General features: G+C 42.5%; 2 long non-coding RNA genes across 2 annotated transcripts; both read right to left on the bottom strand.

Annotated features, from left to right (window-relative positions):
- Positions 1–1,705: 1,705 nt before the first annotated feature.
- On the bottom strand, positions 1,706–8,278 carry LOC118472986 (uncharacterized). The gene is made up of 2 exons (XR_004851555.1): positions 2,814–8,278; positions 1,706–2,064 (listed from the first exon to the last, which is right to left on the bottom strand). It is a non-coding gene; the product is annotated as an uncharacterized lncRNA (long non-coding RNA).
- Positions 8,279–9,772: 1,494 nt separating this feature from the next.
- LOC118472985 (uncharacterized) lies at positions 9,773–11,765 on the bottom strand. The gene is made up of 2 exons (XR_004851554.1): positions 10,881–11,765; positions 9,773–10,131 (listed from the first exon to the last, which is right to left on the bottom strand). It is a non-coding gene; the product is annotated as an uncharacterized lncRNA (long non-coding RNA).
- Between the last annotated feature and the right edge of the window lie 7,802 nt (positions 11,766–19,567).

Below are 19,567 nucleotides of genomic sequence, written 5' to 3'. Positions count from 1 at the left end.
TAAGATTTTGCGAAGCATTTTCAAGATTTGAAATTTTCTCCCCCTGTTTCAAATGCTTTTACTTTGACTAAACAAAACTCCCCCTTAATGAAATCCTCCTCTTAGTGTTCAAGAGGGTTTTGATGTTAATTTTGAAGAGGGTATACCAATTTGAAATTATATAACACATAAAATACCAATTTGAAAATACTTCTTTAAAACCAAATTGAAAGACTAAAATTTTTGAAATTGGTGGTGGTGCGGTCCTTTTGCTTTGGGCTCATGCTCTCTCCCCCTTTGGCATAAATCGCCAAAAACGAAATCATTAGAGCCCTTTTTAAACTACTTTTGCACCCTTTGGTAAATAACATGTGAGTGAAGATTATACCAAAGATGAAGAGTTGCTCGGAGCGACAGCGAAGGATGAGTTACGGAGTGGAAGCCTTTGTCTTCACCGATGTGGCAGAACCTCCAAGTTATCGGGCCCACATGCACCTGTCCTTGTCTCAAAGACCTCAGACGGTCGTGCATGTGCACCAGATAACTTAACAGGATCCGTCCGATTGCCCCAAGGACACCGGATAAACCACTTACAACCAGAACCGCGAGATTAAGTAACACAAATCACACACACCAATATTTTTGCAGCGGAAATCTTATTACCAAATTTTACAAGTTACAAAAATTTTATATTATTTTATCGGAGTGATTACAAAAGTATAAGTTTGAAATATATGCTAGCTCAAATGACCATCATCAGTAAGAAGATAAAGACGGGTTATACTTATATAAGAAGGTCGAGCCCACCGGCACTTAACACCATCAAAAGCAGCACAAAGTTAGAACCTGAAAAACAACAGGGAATAAAACCCTGAGTATGGAATTACTCAGCAAGACTTACCCGACTAAAGAAAAGACTCTCAAGGGTATGCTGGATTTAGGAATCAAGGAGAGGCTTTAGCAAGAATCAACTTAGATACTTTTGCAGAAATAGCTTACTAAAGTGAGTTCTTACTTTCAATATTTTAATGCCAGATTAAATATTAATAGACTCTATTTGCATCTGGTCTAATTTCATCATCTCATCAATACAACATCATTTTTATTCATGAGGTTCACATCCTGACTTAGGTTGCAGGTCAGTGATCAAGTCTCCACTCTTCGGGGATATAACGGCGATCCGAATCGATTTACTCAGCTGAGGATCTCTAACCACACGACATATGTAGCACTTAACCCTTGCATATGTCAACCGTTCCCACAGATCCTCCACAACGTGAACCGGTCCGCGCTACCCGGGAGCACAGTACTCCTCCATCCAGCCTCTAGCCAGGAGGGCACACGCTACTCCCACCATCTCCCACGCCCAGTGCGCGGTTGTCTTTTCACGTATGGAATAGCCGGGTTCAAGCTTACCCTGTCCCATTTCCAGGGCATGTGGCCAGTTAAGATAGTCCTTGATCTATCAGGCCTACATACACATCCAATCCTTAATTGACCCGGGCGGAGCATCACCTGTTCCTAGCCCAAGTCCCGATTTAAGTACTTCCATCCTTAGGAGTGTTTGTGCTCCCTAGGATGAAAAGAGCATTATAGGGAACTTTGCAGTAAGATCCCACCACGGTCTCAATGAAAATATTCTTGCAGGTAGAAGCCATCTTTCCTCAGGATAACCCCTGAGCAAGGCCTTAACGCAAAAGACAACCTCTATCCACAAGATCTGAGCAGGGCTAAGCATTTTTGTAAATCATATTTTGATACTTCACCAGAAGTATCTATAAAGGTATGGATTTCAAGGAAGGCAATGCATCAAAGGGTTTCCAAGCAACTCCTATAAACCTAATGCACATTTCACTAGACTTAAAGTGTGCAAAAATTATTTAAAAACACAAGGAAGGGGTTGCATGCACCGGGGCTTGCCTGGAATAAACACTACGTTAGTGTTGTTAGGTGACGTCCACTTGACGATCATCCTTGTCCTAGCACTTGATCAGGTAGGTTCGTTTATCAGCATCTCCATGCGGAGTAGTCCGCGCTTGGGGTCGACTTGGCTCGTCTTCCGCATCACACGATCAATTATCGTACCTAATTGAGATACACGATGCACATGAATGCATATAAACAGGAATATCAAAAACCCTAAATAGTGCTACGCGATAGCGAACTAAACACCTAGCGGCGAGGCATTGTACAATTTTATACGGACACACTAGTTATCGACATACGACTACGCGCAATAATCACAAAATAATAAACTATACATACTAATTACATCACGCACATTTCTTCTGTTCAATCACATCTAATTTTATTATCAAGCAAGATTAAATTATAAACACACATTATCATTTTTAGTAAAATATATTTCAGAGGTCTAGTAAAACCTAGACTCGCTATTATTAAATGCCAACAACTTAAAATAATTATAGAAACAATCTAATTAACTCTTTAAACTGTGTATCTTAATTAACTTGATTTACCGATTTATCTAAATCGAACATCACAATATACATATGCTAAATTAATAACAATTATCGCGACCAACAATTATATTTAATCTATTTATATACCTAGTTGACTGGAATAATGAATCAACTTACCCTCATTAATTCCGACTTGAAACCACGAAATCGACGACGCTTTCCGGTCCGCGCATAACACCAAATATGTGACGAGCAACGTACTAGACTTCATTATTCTATCCGATCAAATTTTATTCTGGGACTAATTCACTACTGCGATTTACGCGCACGTCACCGGCCCACGTTAATAGCGCAAGTATACCAAACTGACGAGAAATATTAAAACGAAAAGCGAGAGCGACGACAACTCACCAATAACTTAATATGTCTTGAAGGCCATGAGCACAGCTACGATTTTCAATTCTGCCATTACCTCGAGCACCTCGCGAGTGACACTGTGGACGAGTCGAGGACACAGGATACGAAGGCACGGCTGGTGGTGTCCTGCAGCTAAAGCCAGCGAGCTGCGAAGGACGCAGTTCGGCGCGCGCAACCAAGGCGTACAGAGGAACCGGGGTGTCGGGCGCGTGTGCGCGGCAACGCACGGCCAACGAGTAAAGACGGCGCGACGGCCATGATACAGGCGAGCTGGATGCCGGCAAGCTGACGGCGCTGGGAAACTCGCGAGCAGGATCTGGAGCAGCCATGGCGAGCTAGAGACGAACGGTCGGACATGGAGCAGCACAACAGCGCACGACGAGGAGTCTAGCTCGGCAGCTTCTGGGAGCCAAGCACAAATGGCAGAGAAGGGTTGCGGCCTGAGGAAGAAGTGCTGAGACGAGTGCCGAGAGGAGCAGAGAAAAGAATGCTAAGACGCCTGAGTGAACGCTGGAGACGTGTAAGAAATAAGCTCCTGCTGAGCGATGGATGGATAAGAAAGAGAATGAGATTTTTTTCAGAAAATGGATCAGGCCGATGAGCGTTATATACAGACAAGGGCCTGAGAAAATATCCTGATGGAGGGCGGCGGGACAATACAAAGAAGAGGCTTATGCTCGCGTAGAAGAAAAGAATTTGGTCTCTGGCATGCGTAGAAGAAAAGAATTTGGTCCCTCGCATGCGTCCAGAAACTGGGCAAGGACATAAGGTTGAGCGTGTCTTCAAGAGTTTTCCAAGGTCGAGGGCTATTAGAAAAATAGGATATTTCTTCTTTCTTTCTTAAGAAATACTGGTGCTAGAATTAGAGTTTGGGTGAGATATAAATGAACCGGACTAAAACAAATATACTACTTGAGACACCATTAATTTAGTTGAACCCAGATAAAAGTTATCTGTTATTTATATCTGAAGATTTGGATATAGGCGAGGAACACACGAACCCAACCAAACAAGATCGGCTTGGATAATTCAAACTATGTCAAATTTGGTTTAAAACAGATAAACCTCATCTGTTCTGAATATTGGGATTTGGATTTAAAATAAGGAGTAAACGGGCCAATTTAAAGCGCTATCGCCAATTTAAAGCGCTATCGAATAATAGATTATTTTCTCGGATTTTTAAATAGGAAAGCGAATCGGCTAACCATTGTTCTGGTTTTGGTTAGTTCGAGTTTGGTTTATTTAAATAGCCCGCCCCTAGTAGTGTTTCTACCAAATTCGTAGGGATCGCTCGAACAGAGCGAAATACTTAGTTGACCTTTCCAGTTCGTCTAAATCGATTAACTTTATTTAAACTAGTACCAGACCACGTCATTATCTTTGATATCTTAGACTGCGCTAGATTGGATTTAATTCAAAACCGGAAACTTTTATCCGTGGTCTCGACACCCGTTTCCACGGCCACAGATAATTTACGCGGAGAATCGGATCTCAATTATAATTCCTTGGACGCGACTTCTCAGTTGACGAGTGGGGACATAATTATTTGCATCGAAAACTTAGTCGTCGAGTTCTACTTAATCTGTTCGAGGTAAAATCATCCGAGTGGATCGGACTTCCGAATTCGTATTCACGCGAGCGATGAATTTTAAATAATCACCGGACGCACCGATTTTTGGAACAACTATGTTCCGAACAGCACGAAAATTTAGGACGAGCCCGGATAGATAAAAATAAAAAAAACGATGTCGCACTCGCGACAGACGAAATAGATGCGATATAAAATCGCGATAGAGAGAATAATTAAAATTTAACATTTGTTTTATCCACTGATATTACGTGCTTAAATCCATACTCGTTGTCGAGCGGAATATAAACACCAAGGGTGTTACACCCCTCCCCCCTTAAAAGAATCTCGTCCCGAGATTTGAAACGAAAGACTTCTAAGAGTAGAGAAGCATGTAACCCATGTCCATATCAGCGATAATCATGAGACATTTCCAAATAAAGGCGAGTGTCTCAGGATGTTGTTTCTCTAGTGGACATAACATGTATCGCCTTAGGCTAATTTAGAGATGTCCAACAATAGAGACAATGTCTGCCAGAGGAACACATAAGGTTCCATGTGTGCAGTTTGCTTTTTCTGATGACATTGCACTATCTGAGTCTATTGAGCGAGCGGCAATTACGCGATTTTACCAAAACAGAATCAGATGCAACCTCTTGGGTAAAACATACAGAAAGAGGTTTACCAACAAGTGGTCACGGTAAGTTCATAGCACACGAGATGGGTGTGAATGTCGAATAACATCACAGTTGACCCGTGGCTAGCCAGAAAATCCAAGTCCCTGAAAGGTGATATAGATTCGAGAACATCACCAACGGAGGGATCTGTAAATGTTGTTTTTGTAACAAATCCATTTTATCGAGCACTAATCATGGCTTGATATGGTCACACATGCTGGAAAAGCACACGTGAGGCGATCGAGACATGACTAGAGCAATGGCTAGGTGGTTATTAGTTGACCTAATCTCGATTTTCGTAAGTACTTTCTTAGGATGGGTTGAACTAAAGTGAGTTTAGATAACTCGATAAAACAATCTCTAAACTCAAACTTTATTCACAATGCAGTTACAAGTTAGTAAAAACCAACTTGTTGAACTACTTTTGACATTGAGTCGGTCCTCTCAGTACCATCGGTAAGCCAACGATCGAGAGTTTACTTTGGCTAACAGGAGATCATGCACTTGGGTGGAAATTCATTTGGTCAGGTTGTTCATCTGTTTCTTCATGCGAGATGAATTATCCACTGACTTGGTTTGGGAATAAATGGATTGAATAAGAGAGTGAATGAACAAACTCCTGCATCTCCACAGCAGGGGAAAAAGCCAATCTCCATTTTGGGAGCTAATCAGCTGTCTCTCGACACTAAACGCTCTAAGGCTTCATCTTTACACAAAGGATGTAAAGGGAACTTGTATGAGTAGTCACTACCAAGATCAAAAGAAATAAGACCACACATGAAAGTGGTATGTCCATTTGATCCGGCAAAGATGATAGATGTTGCTTGATAACTTGAGAAACAACATAGAAACTGTTTCAAAGAAGGAGTCCACGGAAGACCACACATCGGTGTAGTTCCACAATGGATCATGACTAGAGGCTCCGATACCAGCATGCGCCAAGCAGCAGAATCCTGTGTGCACATTCACAGGAGGCTCTTAGTTTCGCCGGGGTATCATAAGTCATTAATCGAGACGCCATTATCGAACTGGCACTAATAATGAATCTCGCAGGGTAAGAATAATCTACGTAAAGATAACATATCGATATAGTCTAATAATGGATTATGACTACTAACGGTGATACCAGCGGATGCCAAGTAGCGCAACCATGTGTGTGCATCCATAGGAGGCCCTCGGTTTCGTCACGGCACCATTGGTTTTAGTCATAACGCCATTACCAGACGTAACCAATAAGAAATCTCGCGCGACACAAATAGACTGAGCAAGGATGGCAATATACAAAAATAGACTCCACTTGTAAGAATGGTTACAAGTAGAGAGCCAAATAGATCATGGCCCGATGAAATGAACAAGGCATGGCCATAACCTAAATTTGATGAAAGGAGTACGACGGGAGACTGTTGCTTCAGCCCCAAGCATATTTCTATGCCCATCGTAGAGATCACAAGGTCAAGGATCAGTATCTGACTAGATACAGGGGAAAACAATATTAAGATTAAGTTGGAATGCCTTCGATAGATATGGGGGAAACCAAAGACATCAAATTCCAGAAAAATGGTTGGACATGTCTTTCCTAGGTTGGGTCGATAAAGTAACATGGTAATCCACAAGGAGAGGCCAAATACCATAGAGACCTCAACTTGCATCAACTGAACAAGGAAATGGTTCTAGAAGGAGACATGGTTTGAGATCCTTGATTTAAGGTTGGGTACATTTTATGTCCAACAAAGAAATTATCTAAACATTCATTTACATGAGTTTAGTCGTAGAGGGATAATGGTAAATTCAAATTTGGGTCTCAGTTTACCTAATAAGAACATGGCCTAATTTTGGGTTTAGGCAAAACAAGTCACTAACCTTCTATCGACACATCAAGCACAAGGGCAAACACATATAGCATCTAAACATAATACCTAAGGAACGGAGAACAACTATTTTATCGAAGTTCATAATACAACATTACACCACATTATCTACAATCACTGGTTACTGGAATAAGGATGAGAGAAGCATCTTGGGTGTATAGGTGACAAACATGATGCAACAATCAGGATGCATGCTCGTCCTACACGTCCTCACGAGTTTTGCCAACATAATGTGGCATTAGCGTTCTATCTCGGTGGCATATTTACGACTCTCACGGTATTTTGCTAGTCGTCAGCTACACATACGTTTTCGAGGTTAGTATACCTGCAGAAAATTCATCACAGCCCAATTCCCCATGATGCAATTCACACATGACAGTTTATCACAGTTTATACTCCATATATTGCTATATGGAGGCCAGCTCATCATTAAGCGCCGAGCCACGCATAGGCGCTGTTGCCACACTTTAACCATAGGGCAACTCATTATGGTAACTCACCTTCTTACCTGAGCGTAGGTGCGTCGTTACAAGTACATTACATTTCTCAGTATTCCCATGTCTGTATACCCATACACATCCATGGGGTACAGAATTCCCAGAAAAGTAAATACTCCACATCGCAGCCTTCATATATACATATGTGGAACATGTATATAATCAAGCGCTTTTTATGCTCTTCCCTAGACCGACGTTTGTTCGGTCATGCTCTCACATCTCACCTTACCTGAGCATCGATCCATTCAAAACTGAATGGCCTTAAAAATAACAATACACATGTATGCAATACCCACCCGGTTGTGGTTTTCAACTAAGCCACCTGATAGTCCTTAATTTAGGGCTTAAGAGAGGATGTCGCTAGCATTATAGTTTTTCAAATCTGATTTTCAAAACCAAACAATGTGTTTAGTTGAAGATAGGTGTTCTAAAACCAAAACTTTTGTTTTGAAAATACGTATGTGATCGTACATACTTAATCCAGCTCCGATACCAGCTGTGGCAGAACCTCCAAGTTATCGGGCCCACATGCACCTGTCCTTGTCTCAAAGACCTCAGACGGCCGTGCATGTGCACCAGATAACTTAACAGGATCCGTCCGATTGCCCCAAGGACACCGGATAAACCACTTACAACCAGAACCGCGAGATTAAGTAACACAAATCACACACACCAATATTTTTGCAGCGGAAATCTTATTACCAAATTTTACAAGTTACAAAAATTTTATATTATTTTATCGGAGTGATTACAAAAGTATAAGTTTGAAATATATGCTAGCTCAAATGACCATCCTCAGTAAGAAGATAAAGACGGGTTATACTTATATAAGAAGGCCGAGCCCACCGGCACTTAACTAGGGATGGCAACGGGCACATTTTACCCGCGTGCCCGCGGGTAAAAACCCTATAGGGTGCGGGTTTGGGTGTGAGTTTGTACCCGTGGGTACGGGTGCGGGTTTGATTCTTAACCCGACGGGTTTTTTCTCGCGGGTATGAAAATGTTATACCCGTGCCCGCAAACCCGCGTACCCGCAATGGATATATATATATATATATATATATATATATATATATATATATATATATATATGTGTGTGTGTGTGTGTGTGTGTGTGTGTGTGTGTGTGTATGTATATATATATGTGTGTATATATGTAATTTTTATATGTGTGTATATTATATATATACATATTTGTATATGTATAGTTATATGTGTGTATAAATATATGTATATATAGATGATATATGTATAAATATATGTGTATAATTATGTGCCCGCGGGTTTGTGGCACCCGCGGGTCGCGGGTATGGGTAGCATATTGTACCCGCCGCGGGTAACGGGTACGGGTGCGGGTTTAATATTAAACCCGCGGAGGCGGGTTTGAAAACCATATACCCGCGGGTTTCAAACCCGTTGCCATCCCTACACTTAACACCATCAAAAGCAGCACAAAGTTAGAACCTGAAAAACAACAGGGAATAAAACCCTGAGTATGGAATTACTCAGCAAGACTTACCCGACTAAAGAAAAGACTCTCAAGGGTATGCTGGATTTAGGAATCAAGGAGAGGCTTTAGCAAGAATCAACTTAGATACTTTTGCAGAAATAGCTTACTAAAGTGAGTTCTTACTTTCAATATTTTAATGCCAGATTAAATATTAATAGACTCTATTTGCATCTGGTCTAATTTCACCATCTCATCAATACAACATCATTTTTATTCATGAGGTTCACATCCTGACTTAGGTTGCAGGTCAGTGATCAAGTCTCCACTCTTCGGGGATATAACGGCGATCCGAATCGATTTACTCAGCTGAGGATCTCTAACCACACGACATATGTAGCACTTAACCCTTGCATATGTCAACCGTTCCCACAGATCCTCCACAACGTGAACCGGTCCGCGCTACCCGGGAGCACAGTACTCCTCCATCCAGCCTCTAGCCAGGAGGGCACACGCTACTCCCACCATCTCCCACGCCCAGTGCGCGGTTGTCTTTTCACGTATGGAATAGCCGGGTTCAAGCTTACCCTGTCCCATTTTCAGGGCATGTGGCCAGTTAAGATAGTCCTTGATCTATCAGGCCTACATACACATCCAATCCTTAATTGACCCGGGCGGAGCATCACCTGTTCCTAGCCCAAGTCCCGATTTAAGTACTTCCATCCTTAGGAGTGTTTGTGCTCCCTAGGATGAAAAGAGCATTATAGGGAACTTTGCAGTAAGATCCCACCACGGTCTCAATGAAAATATTTTTGCAGGTAGAAGCCATCTTTCCTCAGGATAACCCCTGAGCAAGGCCTTAACGCAAAAGACAACCTCTATCCACAAGATCTGAGCAGGGCTAAGCATTTTTGTAAATCATATTTTGATACTTCACCAGAAGTATCTATAAAGGTATGGATTTCAAGGAAGGCAATGCATCAAAGGGTTTCCAAGCAACTCCTATAAACCTAATGCACATTTCACTAGACTTAAAGTGTGCAAAAATTATTTAAAAACACAAGGAAGGGGTTGCATGCACCGGGGCTTGCCTGGAATAAACACTACGTTAGTGTTGTTAGGTGACGTCCACTTGACGATCATCCTTGTCCTAGCACTTGATCAGGTAGGTTCGTTTATCAGCATCTCCATGCGGAGTAGTCCGCGCTTGGGGTCGACTTGGCTCGTCTTCCGCATCACACGATCAATTATCGTACCTAATTGAGATGCACGATGCACATGAATGCATATAAACAGGAATATCAAAAACCCTAAATAGTGCTACGCGATAGCGAACTAAACACCTAGCGGCGAGGCATTGTACAATTTTATACGGACACACTAGTTATCGACATACGACTACGCGCAATAATCACAAAATAATAAACTATACATACTAATTACATCACGCACATTTCTTCTGTTCAATCACATCTAATTTTATTATCAAGCAAGAATAAATTATAAACACACATTATCATTTTTAGTAAAATATATTACAGAGGTCTAGTAAAACCTAGACTCGCTATTATTAAATGCCAACAACTTAAAATAATTATAGAAACAATCTAATTAACTCTTTAAACTGTGTATCTTAATTAACTTGATTTACCGATTTATCTAAATCGAACATCACAATATACATATGCTAAATTAATAACAATTATCGCGACCAACAATTATATTTAATCTATTTATATACCTAGTTGACTGGAATAATGAATCAACTTACCCTCATTAATTCCGACTTGAAACCACGAAATCGACGACGCTTTCCGGTCCGCGCATAACACCAAATATGTGACGAGCAACGTACTAGACTTCATTATTCTATCCGATCAAATTTTATTCTGGGACTAATTCACTACTGCGATTTACGCGCACGTCACCGGCCCACGTTAATAGCACAAGTATACCAAACTGACGAGAAATATTAAAACGAAAAGCGAGAGCGACGACAACTCACCAATAACTTAATATGTCTTGAAGGCCATGAGCACAGCTACGATTTTCAATTCTGCCATTACCTCGAGCACCTCGCGAGTGACACTGTGGACGAGTCGAGGACACAGGATACGAAGGCACGGCTGGTGGTGTCCTGCAGCTAAAGCCAGCGAGCTGCGAAGGACGCAGTTCGGCGCGCGCAACCAAGGCGTACAGAGGAACCGGGGTGTCGGGCGCGTGTGCGCGGCAACGCACGGCCAACGAGTAAAGACGGCGCGACGGCCATGATACAGGCGAGCTGGATGCCGGCAAGCTGACGGCGCTGGGAAACTCGCGAGCAGGATCTGGAGCAGCCATGGCGAGCTAGAGACGAACGGTCGGACATGGAGCAGCACAACAGCGCACGACGAGGAGTCTAGCTCGGCAGCTTCTGGGAGCCAAGCACAAATGGCAGAGAAGGGTTGCGGCCTGAGGAAGAAGTGCTGAGACGAGTGCCGAGAGGAGCAGAGAAAAGAATGCTAAGACGCCTGAGTGAACGCTGGAGACGTGTAAGAAATAAGCTCCTGCTGAGCGATGGATGGATAAGAAAGAGAATGAGATTTTTTTCAGAAAATGGATCAGGCCGATGAGCGTTATATACAGACAAGGGCCTGAGAAAATATCCTGATGGAGGGCGGCGGGACAATACAAAGAAGAGGCTTATGCTCGCGTAGAAGAAAAGAATTTGGTCTCTGGCATGCGTAGAAGAAAAGAATTTGGTCCCTCGCATGCGTCCAGAAACTGGGCAAGGACATAAGGTTGAGCGTGTCTTCAAGAGTTTTCCAAGGTCGAGGGCTATTAGAAAAATAGGATATTTCTTCTTTCTTTCTTAAGAAATACTGGTGCTAGAATTAGAGTTTGGGTGAGATATAAATAAGCCGGACTAAAACAAATATACTACTTGAGACGCCATTAATTTAGTTGAACCCAGATAAAAGTTATCTGTTATTTCTATCTGAAGATTTGGATATAGGCGAGGAACACACGAACCCAACCAAACAAGATCGGCTTGGATATTTCAAACTATGTCAAATTTGGTTTAAAACAGATAAACCGCATCTGTTCTGAATATTGGGATTTGGATTTAAAATAAGGAGTAAACGGGCCAATTTAAAGCGCTATCGCCAATTTAAAGCGCTATCGAATAATAGATTATTTTCTTGGATTTTTAAATAGGAAAGCGAATCGGCTAACCATTGTTCTGGTTTTGGTTAGTTCGGGTTTGGTTTATTTAAATAGCCCGCCCCTAGTAGTGTTTCTACCAAATTCGTAGGGATCGCTCGAACAGAGCGAAATACTTAGTTGACCTTTCCAGTTCGTCTAAATCGATTAACTTTATTTAAACTAGTACCAGACCACGTCATTATCTTTGATATATTAGACTGCGCTAGATTGGATTTAATTCAAAACCGGAAACTTTTATCCGTGGTCTCGACACCCGTTTCCACGGCCACAGATAATTTACGCGGAGAATCGGATCTCAATTATAATTCCTTGGACGCGACTTCTCAGTTGACGAGTGGGGACATAATTATTTGCATCGAAAACTTAGTCGTCGAGTTCTACTTAATCTGTTCGAGGTAAAATCATCCGAGTGGATCGGACTTCCGAATTCGTATTCACGCGAGCGATGAATTTTAAATAATCACCGGACGCACCGATTTTCGGAACAACTATGTTCCGAACAGCACGAAAATTTAGGACGAGCCCGGATAGATAAAAATAAAAAAAACGATGTCGCACTCGCGACAGACGAAATAGATGCGATATAAAATCGCGATAGAGAGAATAATTAAAATTTAACATTTGTTTTATCCACTGATATTACGTGCTTAAATCCATACTCGTTGTCGAGCGGAATATAAACACCAAGGGTGTTACAACCGAAGACTCCAATTCCCTTTCAGTACACCTATGACTTGGTTTGAAATGCACTTGAAAACACATTAGTCATAGTATATGAAGAGACATGATCAAAAGTATATTTATGAGCGATGTATGCAAGACATCAAAAGAAATTCCTAGAATCAAGAATATTTAGTTCATGCCTAAGTTTGTTAAAAGTTTGTTCATCTAGTGGCTTGGTAAAGATATCGGCTAATTGATCTTTAGTGTTAATATATGCAATCTCGATATCTCCCTTTTGTTGGTGATCCCTTAGAAAATGATACCGAATGGCTATGTGTTTAGTGCGGCTATGCTCAACGGGATTATCCGCCATGCGGATTGCACTCTCATTATCACATAGAAGAGGAACTTTGGTTAATTTGTAACCGTAGTCCCTAAGGGTTTGCCTCATCCAAAGTAGTTGCACGCAACAATGACCTGCGGCAATGTACTCGGCTTCAGCGGTAGAAAGAGCTACAAAATTTTGCTTGTTTGAAGCCCAAGACACCAAGGATCTTCCCAAGAACTGGCAAGTCCCCGATGTGCTCTTTCTATTAATTTTACACCCCGCCCAATCGGCATCCGAATAACCAATTAAATCAAAAGTGGATCCCCTAGGATACCAAAGCCCAAACTTAGGAGTATGAACCAAATATCTCAAGATTCGTTTTACGGCCGTAAGGTGAGCTTCCTTAGGGTCGGCTTGGAATCTTGCACACATGCATACGGAAAGCATAATATCCGGTCGAGATGCACATAAATAGAGTAAAGAGCCTATCATCGACCGGTATACCTTTTGATCGACGGATTTACCTTCCGTGTCGAGGTCGAGACGCCTATTGGTTCCCATGGGTGTCTTGATGGGTTTGGAATCCTTCATCCCAAACTTGCTTAGAATATCTTGAGTATACTTCGTTTGGCTTAGGAAGGTGCCTTCTTGGAGTTGCTTCACTTGAAATCCCAAGAAGTACTTCAACTCCCCCATCATAGACATCTCGAATTTCTGTGTCATGATCCTACTAAATTCTTCACATGTAGATTCGTTAGTAGACCCAAATATAATATCATCAACATAAATTTGGCATACAAACAAATCATTGTCAAGAGTTTTAGTAAATAAAGTAGGATCGGCCTTTCCGACTTTGAATCCATTAGTGATAAGGAAATCTCTAAGACATTCATACCATGCTCTTGGGGCATGCTTGAGCCCATAAAGCGCCTTAGAGAGTTTATAAACATGGTTAGGGTACTCACTATCTTCAAAGCCGGGAGGTTGCTCAACATAGGCCTCTTCCTTGATCGGTCCATTGAGGAAGGCACTCTTCACGTCCATTTGGTAAAGCTTGAAGCCATGGTAAGTAGCATAGGCTAATAATATACGAATTGACTCAAGCCTAACTACGGGTGCATAGGTTTCACCGAAATCCAAACCTTCGACTTGGGAGTATCCCTTGGCCACAAGTCGGGCTTTGTTCCTTGTCAGCACACCATGCTCGTCTTGCTTGTTGCGGAAGACCCATTTGGTTCCTACAACATTTTGATTAGGACGTGGAACCAAATGCCATACCGCATTCCTAGTGAAGTTGTTGAGCTCCTCTTGCATCGCCACCACCCAATCTGAATCTTGTAGTGCTTCCTCTACCCTGTGTGGCTCAATAGAGGAAACAAAAGAGTAATGCTCATAAAAATGTGCAACATGAGATCTAGTGGTTACCCCCTTATGAATATCGCCGAGGATGGTGTCGACGGGGTGATCTCGTTGGATTGCTTGGTGGACTCTTGGGTGTGGCGGTCTTGGTTCTTCATCCTCCTTGTCTTGATCATTTGCATCTCCCCCTTGATCATTGTCGTCATCTTGAGGTGGCTCATCTCTTTGATCTTCTCCTTCATCAACTTGAGCCTCATCCTTATTTTGAGTTGGTGGAGATGCTTGCGTGGAGGAGGATGGTTGATCTTGTGCATTTGGAGGCTCTTCGGATTCCTTAGGACACAGATCCCCAATGGACATGTTCCTTAGCGCGATGCATGGAGCCTCTTCATCACCTATCTCATCAAGATCAACTTGCTCTACTTGAGAGCCGTTAGTCTCATCAAACACAACGTCACAAGAAACTTCAACTTGTCCAGAGGACTTGTTAAAGACTCTATATGCCCTTGTGTTTGAATCATATCCTAGTAAAAAGCCTTCTACAGTCTTAGGAGCAAATTTAGATTTTCTACCTCTTTTAACAAGTATAAAGCATTTGCTGCCAAAGACTCTAAAATATGAAATATTGGGCTTTTTACCGGTTAGGAGTTCGTATGATGTCTTCTTGAGCATTCGGTGTAGATACAACCGGTATATGGCGTAGCAGGCGGTGTTGACCGCCTCGGCCCAAAACCGATCCGAAGTCTTGTACTCATCAAGCATGGTTCTTGCCATGTCCAATAGAGTTCTATTCGTCCTCTCCGCTACACCATTTTGTTGTGGGGTGTAGGGAGAAGAGAACTCATTCTTGATGCCCTCCTCCTCAAGAAAGCCTTCGATTTGAGAGTTCTTGAACTCCGTCCCGTTGTCGCTTCTAATTTTCTTGATTCTTAAGTCAAACTCATTTTGAGCCCGTCTCAAGAATCCCTTTAATGTCTCTTGGGTATGGGATTTTTCCTGCAAAAAGAACATCAAAGTGAAGCGAGAATAATCATCCACAATAACTAGACAGTACTTACTCCCGCCGATGCTTATGTAAGCTATCGGGCCGAATAGGTCCATGTGTAGGAGCTCCAGTGGCCTGTCAGTCGTCATGATGTTCTTATGTGGATGATGAGCACCAACTTGCTTCCCTGCTTGGCATGCGCTACAAATCTTGTCTTTCTCAAAATGAACATTTGTTAATCCTAAAATGTGCTCTCCCTTTAGAAGCTTATGAAGATTCTTCATCCCAACATGTGCTAGTCGGCGATGCCAGAGCCAGCCCATGTTAGTCTTAGCAATAAAGCAAGTGTCGAGTTCAGCTCTATCAAAATCTACTAAGTATAGCTGACCCTCTAACACTCTCTTAAATGCTATTGAATCATCACTCCTTCTAAAGACAATAACACCTATATCTGTGAAAAGACAGTTGTAGCCCATTTTGCATAATTGAGAAACTGAAAGCAAGTTGTAATCTAAAGAATCTACAAGAAAAACATTGGAAATGGAATGATCAGGTGATATAGCAATTTTACCCAATCCTTTGACCAAACCTTGGTTTCCATCCTCGAATGTGATTGCTCGTTGGGGATCTTGGTTTTTCTCGTAGGAGGAGAACATCTTCTCCCCTGTCATGTGGTTTGTGCACCCGCTATCGATGATCCAACTTGAGCCCCCGGATGCATAAACCTAAAAAACAAGTTTAGTTCTTGACTTTAGGTACCCAAATGGTTTTGGGTCCTTTGGCATTAGACACAAGAACTTTGGGTACCCAAACACAAGTCTTTGACCCCTTGTGCTTGCCCCCAACATACTTGGCAACTACTTTGCCGGATTTGTTAGTTAACACATAAGATGCATCAAAAGTTTTAAAAGAAATGTCATGATCATTTGATGCACTAGGAGTTTTCTTCTTAGACAATTTAGCACGGGTTGATTGCCTAGAACTGGATGTCTCACCCTTATACATGAAAGCATGGTTAGGGCCAGAGTGAGACTTCCTAGAATGAATTCTCCTAATTTTGCTCTCAGGATAACCGACAAGGTACAAAATGTAACCCTTGTTATCGTGAGGCATGGGAGCCTTGCCCTTAACAAAGTTGGACAATTTCTTAGGAGGGGCATTAAGTTTGACATTTCCTCCCTGTTGGAAGCCAATGCCATCCTTAATGCCAGGGCGTCTCCCATTATAAAGCATACTCCGAGCAAACTTAATTTTTTCATTTTTCTAGTTCATGCTCGGCAATTTTAGCATCTAATTTAGCTATATGATCATTTTGTTGTTTAATCATGGAAAGGTGATCATGTATAGCATTAACATCAACATCTCTACATCTAGTGCAAATAGTGACATGCTCAGTGGTAGATGTAGAGGGTTTGCAAGAATTAAGTTCAACAATCTTAGCACGCAATATATCATTTTTATCTCTAAGATCGGAAATTGTAACATTGCAAACATCTAGTTCTTTAGCCTTAGCAAGCAATTTTTCATTCTCCATTCTAAGGCTAGCAAGAGAAATGTTCAATTCTTCAATCTTAGCAAGCAAATCAACATTATCATTTCTAAGATTTGGAATTGAAACATCACAAACTTTTGAATCAACCTTAGCTAACAAATTAGCATTCTCATTTCTAAGGTTGTCAATAGTCTCATGACAAGTGCTTAGCTCACTAGATAGTTTGTCACATTTTTCTACTTCTAGAGCGTAAGCATTTTTAACCTTGACATGCTTCTTATTTTCTTTAATAAGGAAGTCCTCTTGGGTGTCCAAGAGATCATCCTTTTCATGAATAGCACTAATCAATTCATTTAATTTTTCTTTTTGTTGCATGTTTAGGTTGGCAAAAAGAATGCGTAAGTTATCCTCCTCATTACTAGCATTATCCTCATCGCTAGAAGTTTCATATTTGGTGGAGGATCTTGATTTTACCTTCTTCTTTTTGCCGTCCTTTGCCATGAGGCACTTGTGGCCGATGTCGGGGAATAGAAGACCCTTGGTGACGGCGATGTTGGTGACGTCCTCGTCAGAGGAGGAGTCGCTAGAGCTTTCGTCGGAGTCCCACTCGCGACATACATGGGCATCGCCGCCCTTCTTCTTGTAGTACCTCTTCTTCTCCTTTCTTCTCCCCTTCTTGTCGTCGCCCCTATCACTGTCACTAGAAATAGGACATTTTGCAATAAAGTGACCGGGCTTACGACACTTGTAGCAAACTTTCTTGGAGCGGGGTTTGTAATCCTTCCCCCTCCTTTGCTTGAGGATTTGGCGGAAGCTCTTGATGATGAGCGCCATTTCCTTGTTGTCGAGCTTGGAGGCGTCGATGGGTGTTCTACTTGATGTAGACTCCTCCTTCTTGTCCTTCGTCGCCTTAAATGCGACCGGTTGTGCTTCGGACGTGGAGGGGCCGTCAAGCTCGTTGATCTTCTTTGAGCCTTTGATCATCAATTCAAAGCTCACAAAATTCCCGATTACTTCCTCGGGAGTCATTAGTGTATATCTAGGATTCCCACGAATTAATTGAACTTGAGTAGGGTTAAGGAAAACAAGTGATCTTAGAATAACCTTAACCATTTCGTGGTCATCCCATTTTTTGCTCCCGAGGTTGCGCACTTGGTTCACCAAGGTTTTGAGCCGGTTGTACATGTCTTGTGGCTCCTCCCCTTGGTGAAGCCGGAAGCGACCGAGCTCCCCCTCGATCGTTTCCCGCTTGGTGATTTTGGTCACCTCGTCTCCTTCGTGCACGGTCTTTAGCATGTCCCAAATCTCCTTGGCACCTTTCAAGCCTTGCACCTTATTATACTCCTCTCGACTTAGAGAGGCGAGGAGTATAGTTGAGGCTTGGGAGTTGAAGTGTTGGATTTGGGCCACTTCGTCCTCATCATAATCTTCATCCCCTACGGATGGTACCTGTACACCAAACTCAACAACATCCCATATACTTTTGTGGAGTGAGGTTAGATGAAATCGCATCAAATCACTCCACCTAGCATAATCTTCACCATCAAACGTTGGTGGTTTGCCTAATGGGACGGAAAGTAAAGGCGTATGTTTAGGAATGCGAGGGTAGCGTAGGGGAATCTTACTAAACTTCTTGCGCTCATGGCGCTTAGAAGTAATGGATGGCGCGTCGGAGCCGGAGGTGGAAGGTGATGAAGTATCGGTCTCGTAGTAGACCACCTTCCTCATCTTTTTCTTGTCGCCACTCCGATGCGATTTGTGGGAAGAGGATTTCTTCTCCTTCCCCTTCCCCTTGTTGCGGGACTCTTCCGATGAAGCTTTCCCGTGGCTTGTAGTGGGCTTGTCGCCGGTCTCCATCTCCTTCTTGGCGTGATCTCCTGACATTACTTCGAGCGGTTAGGCTCTAATGAAGCACCGGGCTCTGATACCAATTGAAAGTCGCCTAGAGGGGGGTGAATAGGGCGAATCTGAAATTTACAAACTTAATCACAACTACAAGCCGGGTTAGCGTTAGAAATATAATCGAGTCCGAGAGAGAGGGTGCAAAACAAATCGCAAGCGAATAGAGAGTGTGACACACAGATTTGTTTTACCGAGGTTCGGTTCTCGCAAACCTACTCCCCGTTGAGGTGTTCACAAAGACCGGGTCTCTTTCAACCCTTTCCCTCTCTCAAACGGTCTCTCGGACCGAGTGAGCTTCTTCTTCTCAATCAAACGGGAACAAACTTCCCCGCAAGGACCACCACACAATTGGTGTCTCTTGCCTCGGTTACAATTGAGTTGTTCGCAAGAAAGAGTGAAAAAAAGAAGCAATCCAAGTGCAAGAGCTCAAAAGAACACAACAAATCTCTCTCACTTAACACTAAAGCTTTTGTGGAATTGGGAGAGGATTTGATCACTTGGGTGTGTCTAGAATTGAATGCAAGAGCTCTTATAAGTAGTTGGAAGGTGGAAAACTTGGATGACTTGAATGTGGGGTGGTTGGGGGTATTTATAACCCCAACCACCAAACTAGTCGTTTGGTGGAGGCTGCTGTCGCATGGCGCACCGGACAGTCCGGTGCGCCACCGGACACTGTCCGGTGCGCCAGCCACGTCACCATGCCGTTGGGTTCCGACCGTTGGAGCTCTGTCTTGTGGGCCCGCCTGGCTGTCCGGT

The sequence above is a fragment of the Zea mays genome, chromosome 7 (genome assembly GCF_902167145.1).
Source record: "Zea mays cultivar B73 chromosome 7, Zm-B73-REFERENCE-NAM-5.0, whole genome shotgun sequence".
Lineage (NCBI taxonomy): Eukaryota > Viridiplantae > Streptophyta > Magnoliopsida > Poales > Poaceae > Zea > Zea mays.
Note: the sequence above shows the minus strand (reverse complement) of the source record. Positions and strands in the feature narration are given on the sequence as shown.